Source organism: Acomys russatus, chromosome 8 (genome assembly GCF_903995435.1).
Source record: "Acomys russatus chromosome 8, mAcoRus1.1, whole genome shotgun sequence".
Classification (NCBI taxonomy): Eukaryota; Metazoa; Chordata; class Mammalia; order Rodentia; family Muridae; genus Acomys; species Acomys russatus.
Window position 1 is genome coordinate 76,153,169 of NC_067144.1, and position 12,340 is coordinate 76,165,508.

Below are 12,340 nucleotides of genomic sequence, written 5' to 3' on the forward strand. Positions count from 1 at the left end.
ATGGGAGAGCCCAGGGTGGTGTGTTCAAGAAGGCTGTGGCTGGGAAGGTTTCAAAGACCAAATGAGGCAGATGCACAGGTGTCCTCCATGAGGTCATCCTCCTCAGCCACAAGGTTAGTAAGATGTGGAAGACAATCAGAAACCAGGTGTGTGTCCTTATTTTCTGTGGTGGACTCCAGTGACCTTGGAGCAAGACTGGTCCTTGCAGTTGTGAGCTGTTCTTAGCATCAGGCACACGCACGTGAGACTGCCCCCCACCCCCTTCACACTCACCTTTGGGCATTTATTTGTTTGGTTGTGGCTTGGTAGTCTTACACCATGACTCTGTTTCCTTAAAAACAAACAAACAAAAAGAGCCCCTCTCTTCAGTGTGTGTGAAAGATGCGTGAGCTCATTCCTCATTGTGAGTGCAGAAATATGTGTGCCGTGGCACATGTGTGCAGGTCAGAGGACAGCCGTGGGTGCTGGTGCCGTGGCACATGTGTGCAGGTCGGAGGACAGCGTGGGTGCTGGTGCCGTGGCACATGTGTGCAGGTCGGAGGACAGCGTGGGTGCTGGTGCCGTGCACATGTGTGCAGGTCGGAGGACAGCCGTGGGTGCTGGTGCCGTGGCACATGTGTGCAGGTCGGAGGACAGCCGTGGGTGCTGGTGCCGTGGCACATGTGTGCAGGTCGGAGGACAGCCGTGGGTGCTGGTGCCGTGGCACATGTGTGCAGGTCAGAGGACAGCCTTGGGTGCTGGTCCTCATCTTCCACCTCATTGGAGACAGGGTCTCCTCCTGTTGTTTACGACCCTCTCCATACACCCCAGGCTATCTGGGTTGGAAATCAGGTACTCCTCCAGCCTGCCCTCAGCAATACACTGCCACCAGACACCAGACACCAGACCAGGTGTGGCGCTTTTCCACGGTTCGCACTAGTTGAGTATTTTTCCTATGCAGCCTGTGCGCCCTTTCAGGGTCCCTCTTGACATTGCTGCTCTTTCTACCTTCTCCTCCCTGTCTGCCTGACTCTCTCTCTCTCATGTCTCCACTCTGGGACAGCCTTTTTGCACCCCCCCAATGCCCCCCCAATAAACCTCTTGCATTCGATCTGTTGCCTAGTGTGGTCTCTTTGTGGCACAACAAGGCCCCAACCCAACAAGGAACCTGAGAGCCGGCTTGTGAGAGTCCAGGGATTCTCCTGTCTCTGCGCTCCACCTCATCACAGGAATACCAGGATCACAGAGGCTCTTCCATGCCTGGCTTTACATAGGTTCTGGGGGTTCCAGTTCAAGTCCTCACACCTGATCAGCAAGCACTTTACTCTGTCAGCCATCTTCCCCATACATGTCAGCATGCTTCTTCTGGAAACAAGACCTCCTTTTACCTCAGAAATCTTTAAAAGACACTTTGTTGTGTCATGAGGGGCTGAAACATTCCCAAGACCCCTTATTAGACAGCTTGTGGTATTAATAAAGCGCTTACTTAAAGGCTTTCAACTTGGTGTCTCTCTGTAGAGCCTCCTGAAGCCTAACAGGTACTGTTAGTATACTGCCCCAGTCTGCCTAGCAACCTATGATGTCACTACCTACCTGACACTAGGAGTGGCATGACCCAGGATTATAAACCTACCTTGCCTGACTGTCTGTCTGTCTGTCTCTGTCTCTGTCTCTCTCTGTCTCTCTCTCTCTCGTTACTCTTGTTTTTCTCTTCCTTTGTTTGTCTGTCTGTCTGTCTGTCTGTCTCTCTTTGGGGTGCTTCCCCTTCCCTCTCCCCCCATGCTCATATAATAAACCTCTCCATATCATTTGTGTCGTATATATTTTACATTTAATATTTCATTTTTTGCTCTTGTCTAACTATCTGGAAGAAGGTATGTGTGTGCTTCAGGGCCAGAAATCCCAAGGGCATCTCAGAAATCTTTGGGCTGCACCCTCATTGTGCCTCGTTTCACAGTCCCCCAGAGTTATGCACCGCAAGGCAGGCTTGGCTCCTAGGCTGGAGACACAGAGGGAAGACAGGTATCAGCCACTGTGCCTTGACTGACTTCCAGCCCCAGTGCAGAAACATCAGGATGAAACTTAGATCCCAGATAGGTCTAGTTTACCCTTGGCTTTGGAAGAAAGCATCCCGGAAGGGAAACACTCACAACACTCTGCACATATCTTCTCATTCCCAGTGAATAAGGCCAACCCATGTGGACTGAATGCCTGGACCTGAACACAGTCTTTCCTATCCAGGTCCTGTCCTTACCCCACACTTCTTTCCTCTTTTTCCTTTCCCCATCACCCCCAATTCTTTATCCCAATATATATAGAAAATTCCAAACAGAAATAAGCCATTCCCCTGATAAGGGGTGCTAACCATGATGGGACCCTCTTTGGCTACTGGGAAGACACCTCATGGGGTCAATCCTTTGTGCAGATTACAGTATGCTTCAGCCCTGTGTTTCTGGGCATTGTCTTCTACACCCCAGGCAAGTATGTGAGCATCTGCCTGTGAGCTCAGAGGCTTCCTGGAGAGAGGGACCTGGGGGCAGAGGCAGTAGAGGAGGCAAGTAGAACCCAGGCCCTTGGAAGAGGTCTTAACTGTCTCCAGAGCTTGAGACTTGGGAGCCTGAGGACCACTTAGAGTTCATGTTTACTGCAGAGAGAAAAGCTGAACAGGACCAGATACAGGAGCCCAGAGACTGGAGCCTCATAGAGAGTCCTTCAGTGTAGGCTCAATTTTCTTAACAAATATATTTTATTATGAACTTATTAACTGCGAGTACCTCACTTATAACTTGACTAACCTAAACAGTAAGAAAAGAGGATTAAAGAATACAATAATGAAGCCATAAGGATATCAGTTCCGAGGAGCGATTCTCCTGGCATAATCAGCAGGATTTCTTCTGCTGGAACCTGGAGCAACCAGAACCCAGAACCTCAGCCAGAGCCTGGAGCCCCGAAGCCTTCCCTCAGCAGTTCTCTCTAGGAGCATCTCAAAGCAGAGCAATGAGCAGCCAAAACTATCCCAAGTCTCCAAAGGCCCTGCCTCCTGTTTTTGGCTCACATTTATATCTCCTCTCAAAATTTGTTCAAGGATGTTTTTCAGTTGGTTAACAACCAATCTCCTCCACATAGTGGTTCGACTTCTAAAGGGATAAACATCACTTTTTTTTTTTTTTTACAAGTCTTTTTCTCATCCTTGACTTGTGATCTAAATAAAAAACCTGTCTAGCTCTCCTTCACATCAAGATGAGGGAAACAGGGTCAGGTCAGGTGTTGGATTCAGAAGAGATCAAAGTAGAACCCAGGGCTGGTTGGTTGGTTAGATCTGGGGAGGCTGAGAGGTGTGAGGAAGGGCAGCACTGCCCTATCCCCACCCAGATTTATGACATAAGAAAGGAGAAATCAGAGGCTTGCTACAGGTGTGAAAGGACAGAGTCCTCCGGACTCTGCCGGTTGATGTGGGGGCCAGCTGAGGCTTCTGAACACCTAGAGTAATAAACTCTGCTCTGCATTTTACTCTCTTGAAAGAGTCTCTAAAAACAAGTCAGCCGGACAGTGGTGGTGCACGCCTTTAATCCCAGCACTTGGGAGGCAGAGGCAGGCAGATCGCTGTGAGTTCGAGGCCAGCCTGGTCTACAAAGCAAGTCCAGGACAGCCAAGGCTACACAGAGAAACCCTGTCTTGAAAAACAAAACAAAACAATAACAACAACAACAACAACAAAAAACAAGTCAGTCACTGACCAGATTATTTATTTATTTATTTATTTATTTATTTATTTATTTATTTTTTGGTTTTTCGAGACAGGGTCTCTCTGTGTAGCCTTGGCTGTCCTGGACTCACTTTGACCAGGCTGGCCTCGAACTCACAGCGATCCGCCTGCCTCTGCCTCCTGAGTGCTGGGATTAAAGGTGTGCGCCACCACGCCCAGCCTACTGACCAGATTCATATTCTCTCTCTCTCTCTCTCTCTCTCTCTCTCTCTCTCTCTCTCTCTCTCTCTCTCTCTCTCTCTCTCTCTCTCCCCCCCCCATTTTTTAATTACATTGTTTATTTATTGTTTTTGTCTCACACAAAATAACTACATGTAAAAAATTAATTGAAAGGAACTCCCACGCTTTATCTGCTTCCTCTAACAGTGAATTCAAATTAGGACCCAAAGTCCATCAGAGCCATTTGCGCTGGGTAACAACACAAGGAAGGGATGAGGTCTGGTGACCCTGGCAGGAAGACAGTCTGCTCGGTGCCCTCCAGCTCTGAGGGTCATGAATTGAGCTTTTCCTGGGGCTGGGGAACGGCATCCCTACATCCGGCTTTACTTAACCTCCAGGGTGGCAGTGCCTGCCAGCGCCTGAGGACCAGGCTCAGTGGCTTTAGGTGCCAAAATCCCTCCCTCTGCTTCTCAGAGCCAGGATTCTTAGTTCTCTGTGGGACTGCTCAGCCCACGGACCCTCTTCGGTGTTGCAGGTGCGCCCACCATCTGCATTCTGCAACTATCTAGGACTCGGAGAAAGGAACAGCTTCCTTCCCACATCCCTAATCCCCAAATCCCTCTGCCTAGGAGGTAAATCCCAGTCCTTACCAAAGGCTGACACCAACCACACCAGTTAATCCAGATTAATAGGAGGCTGGTGATCCCTCAGGCTGGGAGACACACCCCGGGCCAGTGGCTAACCAGAGAGAGCAGCCCGTGTGCCAGATGATTGTTTTTACATCCGCCAGGCCAGCTGCACTCGATCCTGCCGTACCCTCTGTCAGCACTGCCCAGACACCAAGCCTGTGGGAGCCACACCACCCCAGCAGTGTGGAGATGTACACACTGGGTGCTTGCCGAGGGTGTCTGCCGAGGCCTCCTGGCCTTGCCTGGTGTAGGCCACTTCAGGACCTTAGTCACCTGTCTCTGGTCTCATTGAAGAGCTGTAACTCCCAGCAAGCTGGGAGGGCCACCACACAGCATCCCCCAGCTGGTTCACCAGTGGTTGCTATGACAATTTCAAGCAGGCAACTTGCTATTTTGTGGGAATCCCCTGCCTGCTCCCAATAAGCCTAGCTTTGCCAGTGGCAGAGCTGCCTCTGAAAGACAGCTAAGGACCTCCTCACTAACAGTTACAGCATCCTCGGGAACAAACCCAGAGAAGCTTATTTAGGGAGAACTCCTAATTCAGAAACATTTCAGAATAAAAATGTGTTATTTTCACATAGCCAAGAAATGCTAGGAAGCCAGAAGAGCAGCTTCTGGTCTGCTAAGGCTGAAGTCCAAGAAAAAGAGGTGATTCTTAGCCAGGCATTGGAGTGCATGCCTGAAATCCTAGAACATAGGAGGTGGAGGCAAAAGATCAGACGTTGTTCAGCCTTGGCTGAATGAGACCTTGTCAAAACAAAACAAGAGAAAAACCAAGTAACTCTCAATATCACTGTTAATAAATAATAAGGTATAAATTTAAATTATGAAAACATACAAGGTATTCATCAACTTTTAGTGCAAAAAACCCTTCATAATAGCTGGAACTTTAGTATGCAATAGTTGGAAAATATTTACACTAGAAAATTATGAATATAAGCTAGGTATGGTAGGTCACACCAGTATTCAGGTGGCAGAGACAGGAGGATCTCTGAGTTGGAGGCCAGCATTATCTACATAGAGAGTTCCGTTTCAGGCCAGCTAGACCTACATAGTAAGACCCTGCATCAAAATTAAAAAATAAACAAGTAATAATAAATAGGCCTAACATGGTGTTTTAGCATGGGGCAAGTGAGTTGATGACAAGTTTGAGGGCAGCCTGGGAGACAGAGTAAATGCCAAGCCAGACTGGGCTATAGAGTGAGATTCTATCTCCAAAAAAAAATAAATAAATTAAAAAAAAAAATATATATATATATATATGTATATATATATATATATATATATACTGAAATATAATAAGATACATGATGGATGATTCATTCAGTATTTAGGACGCATACTAAAAATTGATTCAATATATGTCTGAAATTCATAGGTAACCAGACATCTTGGATTTTATTTGCTCTACAAGTTTAAATGAACGTTCAGCTCATCCATGGTCAAAATAAAACCTGCTCCTGTTGCAGCTCTGGTCTCATCCCCTATGTGAGAAGCTAATTCATCTCTCTCATGCCACCATTTCCTCTCACTCTCCTGCAGAGCAGCTACTGTTTTGAGGGGGGGGGTCTTGTTTTTTGTTTGTTTTGTTTTGTTTTGTTTTGAGACAGGTTTCACTAGGTAGCTTTAGCTGTCCTGGAATGCGTTATGTAGACGAGGCTAGAATTAAACTCACAGTGATCTGCCTGGCTTCCTCCTCCTAAATGTTGTGATTAAAGCCATGCACCACCATGCCTGGCCAATTAGTTCTTCTTGAAGGCATCAGAGATAAGATGGAAACAGGATAAATCCAGGGCTGTCCTCACAGCCTCGTGTTTCTAGAAGGGGTGTGGCAGAGGTAAAGCATCTCATGGAGCGTTCTCTGTATTCTGGCAGGGGCTATCCAGGCTGGTGCTTTATATGTAGCTAACTGATTACACTGGCTAGTAATCAGGTGGGGTCATCCTGCGCTTTCCTTGGCTAAGCCTGCTAGACAGCTTTCTCAACCAGGTGATGCCTAGCTATGGTCCCACCACAGGGTATAGACACCTGGTCACAAATGTACTAAGACATCAAACAACAGATGCTCATTAAGGTTCTGTGGTGTCCCAGGAGATGTTCTTTAGTAGAGGTAGACTCAGAGATGGTAGGAAGGAGAGAAGGAGAGAGAGAGAGAAAGAGAGAGAGAGAGACAGAGAGAGAGAGAGAGAGAGAGAGAGAGAGAGAGAGAGAGGAAGGTATGTTCTAAAAGGAGTTGGAGGCAGCAAATCCAGGTTGAGCAAGAGCCAAGGAGAGGCCAAGAAGACCCAGGTTTTTCCTACCCAGGGGCTGGAGGCTTAGTGCCATAGTCAGAGGTAGGAAAGCCCAGGCAGGACTGGGGGAGATATGGTAGGACAATCTTGGCATTCATAGATGACAATGATGGAGGACGCTGAGCACCTGACATACTGCCCTCATAGCCCCAGACTCAGACCCAGTTCCTCCCCCACCGAGTCCTTGGCTGTAAGCCTGCATCAAAGAGCCTGAAGAAGCAAAGGCCAAGGACTCTAGACTTGCTCGGGCCAGGGTCCCCAGGTCACTGTGGTGCACACAAGCCCTTCAAAGGATGCTTGTGTCTCCATGTTCTTTGGGAACAGAGTGTGCACACCCTCTGAGAAGCTATTCACCCTGGCTGTCACCCCCATTCCCCCTGCCGTTTTCCCCAGGCCAGAAGGTGGGAGGCTGCAGGCCTCTCCTGTCTCCAAGACAAAGGACAGTCGGCTTCAAGGACAATGGGATGGATCCACCCAGAACACAAGGCCCCCACCCAATGTAGATCGGCCAGTGATGATTTCCGGTAGCAGGTCTCAACAAGCTGCGGCTGGTTTTGAGAGATGAAGGAAAAATGTTCTCAGAGGACTACAGGCGGCTCTTGTTGGCTTGGCAGCCTGTGAGAGCTGCACAGTCTCTGCACGAACCCCTCACTTCCTGAGTGTGGCCCATCCCTAGGGACTATCTGCATCCTGAGAAGTATGTCACAGCTAGTCCCTTGGGGTTCCCCCCCACCCCCGAATGTTAAGCGGTATTCACAATGCTTGCTCAACTCAAAATGGGTCAGAAGTGTAGTGAGGAGATGAGGGGCTATGGCTCTGCCACCCTGCTTTGTGCTGGGTAGCTTTGGTCAACCTGATACAAGCGAGGGTCATCTGAAAAAAGAGGGAAACCTACCAGACTGGCCTCTGGGCAAGTCTGTGCGAGCATATTCTTGATTGATGATTCATACGGAAGGGCCCAGCCCACTGTGGGGTGGTGTTATCTTCAGGGCAGGTGGTCCTGGACTGTATAAAAAAGCAAGATGGGCAAGCCAGTAAGCAATGTGCCTACTTGGGCTCTGCTTCAGTTCAGTTCCTACCTGAAGTTCCTGCCTTGGCTGCTCCTGATGAACTGTGTGGCTTGTAGGCCAAATAAATGCTCTACAACTTAAGCTGATTTTGGTTATGACAGCAATAGGAAACAAACTAGGATACCCCGTCATGGCCTATGACTCCTCCCCCTCCGTTTTCAGCATCAGTCTTAACCAAATACACTCAGTCAGGACAGTGAATCGAGGCCTGGCCTACTGCCCTCTGCAGAGGCATCCTGGCGACAGAGGTGCATGAAAGGAGAGAGAAGGTAAGCTCACTTGCCTTTCTAGGTAGGACAACAGCCACCAGGCCAGCTGCAGGTGCTGTTGCTAAAAGCAGGCCTCAGTCACCTTCCAGAACATCACATTTGCCCACACAGGAGCCAGCTGGAGGGCACCTGGCTGGGGCCTGGGAGCAAGATCCAGGTGAGAACCAGCCGTGGTCAGAGATCTATGCATCCTCTAGAGGCTAAATGGAAGACTGGGTGGAGGAGACAAGCAGGGGAAACAAGCTCCTCAGAGCTGCTCTGCCCAGTTACTCAGACAAGGAAACACAGGAAACATGGAATGTTCTCAATGGGGCCCAAAGCAGTGGGCAAGGAGGATCTCAGAGCACCACCTCCTCATCTCTGGGAAGCCACTGGGGCCACTGAGGGCTGGTTGCGTGGAAAAGAGTCGGGTGTAAAGTAGTGATAAAGCCCGTTGGGAAGTGCTAAGTCTGGGGCAGCTTTGCAAGTCCCTTGTCTCACTTCTGTGTATCTTTCTTCTCTGCCTCAGAAGGCTACTGGACCACCTGGCCGCCCCCGCCTGGCTCCCAGGGCACTGAAGACATGTGCTACAGAAGCCTGCCCTAAACTCCAGGCCACTACCATAAAAACTGAAAGCATTCAGTTCCTGTGATTCCAAGAAAGTCCCACCACCGTCAGACTCTCTCTCTCTTTGGTCCTTTGCTGAGCCCCACGAGACCCTCCTGCCTGCACACTAGTCAAGCATAGGCAGCGTCTTCAGTCTTTTCCATGTTAAAATTTCTGTTTTTAAGCTAACAACAGTAAAAAAAAAAATGCTGTAGTGTAAAAAGTGAAAGACTCACATCAAGGAAACAGACCAGACCGTAACAGCTTCTCTGTCCCATCACTCTAATCCCAACCAGGCTCCACCGGAAGCCGGCTTCCAGTGTTCACCTGTCCCATGCTCTCTTTATCCATCACCTTTTCTGCTAAGGACTTTAAATTCCCGACTGTGCAGGATGCAGATTGTCTCTTACACAACAGCCCCTCCCACACCCACAGGGCGGTTATGGTTATGCCACTGTTGTCACTGGAATCCAAATTCACTGTTTAGACATCATTATGACTAAGTCACGGTCATTAGACCCACCCCTTGTGGCTCCTGGCTTGGAGAGATGGTCATTTTTGGCAATCACATTCCCTCGCTGCAAAGCTGGACTGTTGGCTACACCACCAGAACCCTTGCACGTGCCTATTAGCACACAAGGAGAGGGGACAAAACTCCAGGGCCAGAAGTAAAGACATTTATGGCTGACACCAGCTGCCCTTGACTGAAATAGGAACTGTGTAAACTCAGGTGGAATCACTCAGAGACCAGGAGGAAGGCCAGAGACCCATGTGATGCAGGCGTTATGGAGGAGACCCTGAAGAGCCCCCCCTGGAGGAAAATATCCCACCTACCAGCAAAGGAGGATCGCCTGAGAGTGTATCCCAGCCAGCGCTGAGGGAGGAATTAAAATACCCTTGAAAAGCATCATGCCAAGCCCCTGGTATTCTTGGCTCTTGCCATTTGAAATCATACTGCCTATGTGGTTCAGAGCCATGAAACCGGCATAAAACCAATCACAGTTTGGCAGCCCAGCTGTGGATCACTCGCACACACGCACACACACACACACACACACAAAATCCACCCCCCCTCCAGTATACAAGATTCCCACAGAACAATATTGAAAATGAGGTCACAGACAGATTTGTATAAAATGGATAGCTCTCGAAAAGGAGAAATAAAAGGAGTGAAATAAAAATCTCATCAGCTACGTTAGCAGCAGAATAGGTGCAGCCTCGTAGGTGAGCCAGTGGCAGCTCAGCACTAGGATGTACAGTTCCTGCTGAGAGGGAGAGCGCAGGCTGGGCCTTGAGAGACTGGAAGGCGAGACTAAGAACAAGTCTGGACTCCAAGGAGTTCTAGGCTGAAAACCATTTTCCTTGGATGATGGAGTGACCTCTTACATCCTGGCCTGGCACACCAGATTCCTGTCTTAGTGACCTCCTAGTCCTTCTAGAAGAATGAAGGTCAGCATCCCGGCAAGGCTGAGTTGAGTGGGTGCTCTAACCTTCAGGTTGGGGAGCGATCCCTTTTTTTCTTCCGTAACTTGTACTGTTGGAGATGTTTTTGCATTCTAATGTAACTCTCATTTCCTTCATCTTTTCTCTCCCACATTCTACCTTTTTACTTATGAAAGTTTACTTGTTTAAAAAATCATTTTATTATTGACATAGATGGGATAGATAGTAACCTGCAATTTAGGAACTGAAATAAACCCTCCCTCCCATAAATTGCTTTTGTCTGGGTGCTTTGTCATAGCAAATGGAAAAGATGCCATGACATCATCTTCCTTCTACCAGGCCTCTCTTCTCCCTTCTGCCAGTCAGTTTCTTTTACTTGTGACTCCTCCATCCACTTCCTTTTTTTTCACCACTGAACAAGGTTTCTCTGTGTAGCATTGGCTGTCCTGGACTTGCTTTGTAGACCAGGTAGGCCTCGAACTCACAGAGATCCACCTGTGTGGATCTGCCCGAGTGCTGGGATTATAGGCGTGTGCCACCGAGCCCAGACACTTTCTCCACATTTTTAGGAAGACCAGCTCAAGCTGGCTCCTCAGCAAATCCTCATTTGGACCTGTCTGGGTCCCCAAACTCAGAGATGCTGTGCCTGGGTGTGCAGACAGCACATGGACACCTGTCGCTGATGGCTACCCTAACCCCCATCTCCATTTCCTGTTTGTCCTTTCCTAGAAGCAGAGGTGGAGGCCTCACTTGACCCTCTCAGCGCAGAGAAGGCAGGGGTCCTCTTATAGCCTCCAGGAAAGACAGAAAAAAAAGTGTGACAAGGACAGTTCAGCCTGCAGCCCACGGAGGATCACTGTTCTTTCCCGCAAGGGCCACCTCCCACCAGCCACACCTGTCGCACCAGCCACACCTGCAGCCTCGGCTGCCACCTCACCAAACCTTGTTTTTCCAGTGGCCCAACTGTTCCTGGCAACGACTCCAGGAGGAAGAGGAGCTGGAGTCATGAAAGGAGACCATGAAGAGGCCTCACTTTTCTGGGTTGCCACAGAGGACAGGGTTCGCTGAATGCTCCAGGATCTATCCCAAGATGCAACACCTTCAGACGTTACAGTGTAAACTGGGGAGGGGGCTCTTCTCCGTTCACCTGAGTCCCACAGTGTCAGCTCACACGGTGGGGAATCTTTCTGAAGAGCTAGCCCAGCAATGGGTTTATACCTTTCATTACATGTGAACTCTGACAACGAGCAGAGAAACTACCCACCTGTAGCTTTCTGTCTTCTCTCCGACCCTGAGGCTTTGGCATCAGAGCAGCTTTTTGTTGTTGTTCAAGCATCCTTACTTCAGTGCAGATATTTTCAGTGACCCGGGAACAACTCACAGCTTACTGCCTTCATGGCAACCCAAGACGACAACCCAGCAATCTCTAGAATGTTCTCACTTCCGGAATTAGCTGCAGTGGTCAGAGCATGAGAATTGTTCACCACAGCCATCTGTTTAAGACATCCCCTAACCCTTCAAGAAGAATTCAGTGACTGGAGTCAATGTGTGTGTGTGTGTGTGTGTGTGTGTGTGTGTGTGTGTGTGTAGTTCATATTTACTGGTCTGTGGGAGGGTATTGTGACGTACGTGTACGTGGTGTTATGGTGTCGTGGGATGTGTGTTATGTGGGCTGTGTGTGGTCTATTGTGGGGGTGGGTGTATGTGTAGGTACATGGTGTATGTGTGTGTGGTACATTGTGTGTATAGTATGTTATGTATCATATAAATGTGGTGCTTGCACATGAGCACAGGTGTGCAGACATGCAGAGGCGAGAGGAGACCATCAGGTGTTTTCCTCCATCACTCTCCACCTTACTGTCTTGAGATCTTTCACTGATCCAGAGAATTGGATGGAATCCAGGACCCTATGGTTAAGGAGAACCACTTCTGATGAGGTCACCAGTAAGCTTTTAAAAAGACTAGTGGACTAGATAGTTTCATGCCAATGCTAACTCCCTGATAATGGTGGCTATAAGAAAATTAAAGTCCTTGGTTTTGGGGAAATACACACTGAAGGATTGAGAAGTAGCCAGGCGTAGTCTGCAAG